Source organism: Panthera leo, chromosome B4, assembly GCF_018350215.1.
Source record: "Panthera leo isolate Ple1 chromosome B4, P.leo_Ple1_pat1.1, whole genome shotgun sequence".
Lineage (NCBI taxonomy): Eukaryota > Metazoa > Chordata > Mammalia > Carnivora > Felidae > Panthera > Panthera leo.
The window spans coordinates 133,729,738-133,734,181 of record NC_056685.1 but is presented as its reverse complement, the minus strand read 5'-3'; the positions used below and the strand labels follow the sequence as shown (position 1 = coordinate 133,734,181).

The 4,444-nt window shown below is 40.9% G+C and overlaps 1 pseudogene; it reads right to left on the bottom strand.

Moving 5' to 3' along the window:
- Nucleotides 1–631: 631 nt before the first annotated feature.
- Nucleotides 632–1,314, bottom strand: LOC122225173 (annotated as a pseudogene).
- Nucleotides 1,315–4,444: the final 3,130 nt, after the last annotated feature.

Genomic DNA, 4,444 nt, shown 5'->3' with positions numbered 1-4,444 from the left:
TGAGCTGAAACCAAGAGAGTTGGACGCTTAACCAGCTGAGCCACTCAGGTGCCCCTTGGTATCAGAGTTTTTATATAGTCCAGATACACAGACCCTTATCAGATAGAATTTGCAAATGCATTATCCCATTCCATGGGGGTGTCTTTTCACTTTCCTGATACTATCCTTTGATGTACAAGAGTTTCAAATTATGTTCAAGTCCAGTTTTTTTCCTGGTTGCTTGTGCTTTAATTTAGGTAATTATTGACTAATCCAAGGTTATGAAGACTTACACCTGTTTTCTTCTATGAGTTTTGTAGGTTTGGCTGTTACATTCAGGTCTATGATGTATTTTGAGTTAATTTTTGTATTTGGCATGAGGTAGAGGTCCAACTTCTTTCTTTTACATTGTGGATATCCCATTGTCCCAGCACCATTTGTTGAAAAGACTATTCCTTCTGCGTTGAGTTCTCCTGGCACTCTTGCCAAAACTCAACTGAAATATTTGGGTTTATTTCTGGACTCTGTTCCATTGATCTAAATGTCTGTCCTTATGCTACTACTGTTATCTTAACAACTTTGGATTTGTAGTTTATTTTGTATTACAATTTTTTACAGTGAAAAAATTTAAATTTGGCCAGTTGGACTCAGTTTAGATGATCCCAATTTTGTTGGCAATATCCAAAGCATCCTCCTAGTCAGGAGCCATTCGAACATATGCCGTCTTCTCTCTGTGGGGCCTGATCAGGGTGTTGGCCTTGGCCACATCAGTGTCATAGAGCTTCTTCACAGCCTGTTTGATCTGGTGCTTGTTGGCCTAAACATCCACAATGAACACAAGTGTATTGTTGTCTTCTATTTTCTTCATATCTGACTCGGTAGTCAGGGGGATCTTGATGATGGCATAGTGCTCAAGCTGGTTTCTCCTAGGGGGCCTCTTTCAAGGATATTTGGGCTGCCCTAGGAGACGCAGTGTCTTGGGCCATAGGAATGTGGGTGACGTGTGGTTCTTCTTTTTTTGTTTTAAAGTGTATTTTTTTTTAATGATCTCTACCCCCAATGTGGGGCTTGAACTTATAACCCCAAGATCAGGAGTTGCGTGCTCTTCCGATTGAGCCAGACAGGAGCCCCAGATCTTCTTCTTCTTTTTTTTTTTTGGTGACTGTGGACGCCTCTCAGCACCACTTTCTTGGCATTCTTTCAGTTCAGCTTTGGGAGGGGCAGGGGCTTCCTTCTTTGCCTTTAGCGCCATCTTCGTGAAGTGTAGATTTGTAGTTTAAATTTGAAATTTGGAAGTATGAGTCCTCCAAATTTATACTTCTTTTTCAAGATTGTTTTGGCTATTTGGCTCCTTTGCATTTCCATATACAATTTAGGATCGGCATCTCAGTGTCTTCCAAGGAAAAAGAAAAAAGCCAGCAGATAATTTGGTACGGGTTGCATTGAATCTCTAGATGGGTTTGGAGCGTAACCTTTGCCCAGCATTAGTGAGGTCTTCCCAGTCTTCTGATCCATGAACAATGTTTTTTTGTTTTTCTGTTTTTTTCAGTTTTCAGTGTACAAGTCTTACACCTCTTTTGTTAACTTTATTCTTAAACATTTTATTACTTTTGATACTGGTCTATGCTCTTTAACCAGGGTGACCTCATCACGAACGTAGCATTCCAGGACACCATCCATCTGGTTGTACAAGAAGTCTGGGGAACTTATCTTTATGATTCCTTGTTCCCTGCACCCCCTCTGCTGCCCTCCCCCATCTCAGGTTTTAGTCTGTATGTTGCATTTGCTTGGAACGGGGCCCCTGTGTCGTACGTAGTTAATTTGATGCCATCATTAGGGCTTCTCCCTATTAAGGGGGATGAATGATTCGGAGGAGAGAGGCTTTGGAGCTCCACAGACCTTTGACTCTGGGAAGCCATTTACTGGCTGTGTGACCTTGAGCGACTTGTCACTTTTCCTTTGTCGGTTGGGGCTGTGTGTAAGCAAGGTAAATGGAAGCAGCTGGAACACTACTCGCCCCCAATGGGTCCACTTCCTAGACTGATGTGTTATTAACAGCCCAGAGACTTGGGTCTTTCAGCTCTTCCCAACTTTTCATGGTGAGAATATTCAAACACAGAAACATTGAAATCAGCTTCTTGTATTCCTGATTCTGGATTCATCCTTATCTACCCCGCTAACACTGACCCTGGCCTGGGGAAGGACAGCTTTCCCCCCTTCCCGCTTATTTCGGCCCCTACTCCCTCTTTACAACATTGTAGTGAAAATGATTGAACACTTCAACCCAGCTGTCCTTAGCTAGAGGCTAGTATTTACTGCTTGGAAATAGCTTAGAATTCTGAGTTCTTTCCCTGTTGGGGGCTCCGATTAACCCTGGGCCCCTAGAACTAGGGAGAAAACGAGTGGGCGGGGGTCTTTCTGTAGCAGGTGTCCACCCTCTCCTGTAATCTGGTGTCAAGTGGACCTTGCAGCTGTTTTTCCAACAGGGTCGGGTTCTTCTCTCCCTACTCATCCTCCACCTTTTCCATCTTCCCTCCAAGATTGGCTTTTAAATTTTCTTTTAGTATCGTATGTATTGTAAACTGTACACCGCCACATGGGCTCGGCCTTGGGACCGTGTGATTAAGTCGCATGCTCTACCGACTGAACCAGCCAGGCAGGCGCCCTTCCAAGATCCATTTTCAGTACTATCCTTTCCAGACTTTGCCATCAGCAGGTTTTGCCGACTCGCACCTGTTCCCTGCTTGTACCATCAACGCTTTCTACTTTTATCCCCCTTAAGCATCTTTTTTTCTTGCAGGGCTGCGTCCTGTCCTTGTGTGCCATCCTGCCTGGCACAGAACGGAGGTGCTCCAGGTCTATCTGCTGGACCAGCGAGCCGAGGCAGGTAGGTGCGTGACATTTTCTGGAGTGGTCTCTGGTTAATGCTCAGCGTGCGAGTTCATCTCACATCAAGATACTGGTTGTTTTTGTTGAGACAATATAAAATAGAATAGGTGTTTGAATTAAGCTACTCGAAGATCTTTCTTTAGTCCTTAGTGGACTGTGGTAAAGCTCTACGACAAAAACAAGGACTGCCCGATGACGCCAAAGCAGCTAACAGTGTTCTGCTTTTTAAATTTCTCATGATTTAGTTGGAGACCTCTTCATTCTGTAAACACCTAGCGCAATACTGGACTCATGGTTGTAATCTCTTAGGTTTCCAGATTTTATTTCCACACATTTTCCTCTTACATCCTCACCCCGCGTCCCCTCTCATTGACTTACTGGTTAGCAGGTAGCAAAACCAAAGTGTAACAGGATAAGCACTTATGTCGCCCAAGGCATCAAGTGCTGTTTTCTCAAGGAGCTACTTCTGACTTAGGTATGATCCAGCTGAGGTGCTCACTCTTATCCCTGTAAGGTCCTATGTCAAGCTGTGAAAAGCTAATGAATATCAATTAAAATTGGTGAAATTGACATTTAGCTGGTATTTGGTTTTTCCCCTGAACTTTGGATAAATTTACCAAAATCTATTTGTGAATTCACTTTATGTAATAGTGTAGGAAGGCTGCAAACTAGTGCTTTTGTTTTTTCCTCTGAACCCCACGTACCAGACATCGAATCAGATCAATGTGTGCTAGGACAAAGATGTGATGGCAAGAAGTGAAACAAGGTCAGGTATCTGTCTCACACAGTTTATTTAACAATAGGTAATAAGAAATCAAATTTAACAGTCTATACAGTGATCCAAAGTTCATATTTATAAGTAATCAACTTTAATTGCATGATTTACAACAGTTGAGGGTTTTTGCTTTCTATTTTCAAGTTTTACAGAAAGTGTGTGTGTGTGTGTGTGTGTGTGTGTGTGTGTGTGTATGGGGGTGGGGGCAGGGTAAGGAGGAAGAAAGCAAGCAAAGAAGAAACCCCAGGGATATTTTGCATGTTAAAATCATCCCGCTGGAATCGTTTCTTACCCTCTTTTTAATTTTTTCCTTTGTTAGATGTAAAAATAACGAAAAAAATTCTTTCAAGAAACAGAACCACAATATATAATACATCAATTTGGCAGCTGCCCCTGTATATTTTGAAAAAGTCATTTTTCTCTCTACATGTACAAATTATTTTAATACTTGAAGTTTTTACGCTCAGACTTACGGAATAGAAAATTTTCTGGAGCACAAAAGTTGACTTGAGGGGAGGAAAGGAGTTTTTTTTTTTTTTGTTTTTTTTTTGTTTTTTTTTTTACATTTTTAAAAGAATGAACATCTTTGCACCCAGAGAAAAAAAATTGGTATTTTAATATATATTTATATATATTTATATATATATAGAATGTAATTTTAAAGTAACATTAACCCCTTTTGTCCTCTGGTTTTAGAAATGTTCTAACTCTTCCATAAAGTGAGGAAAATAGGGAAAAATGTCAACCATCTGCACCAGTAAATAATAACTATTAATATTACATATTTTCATTAATTTAAAA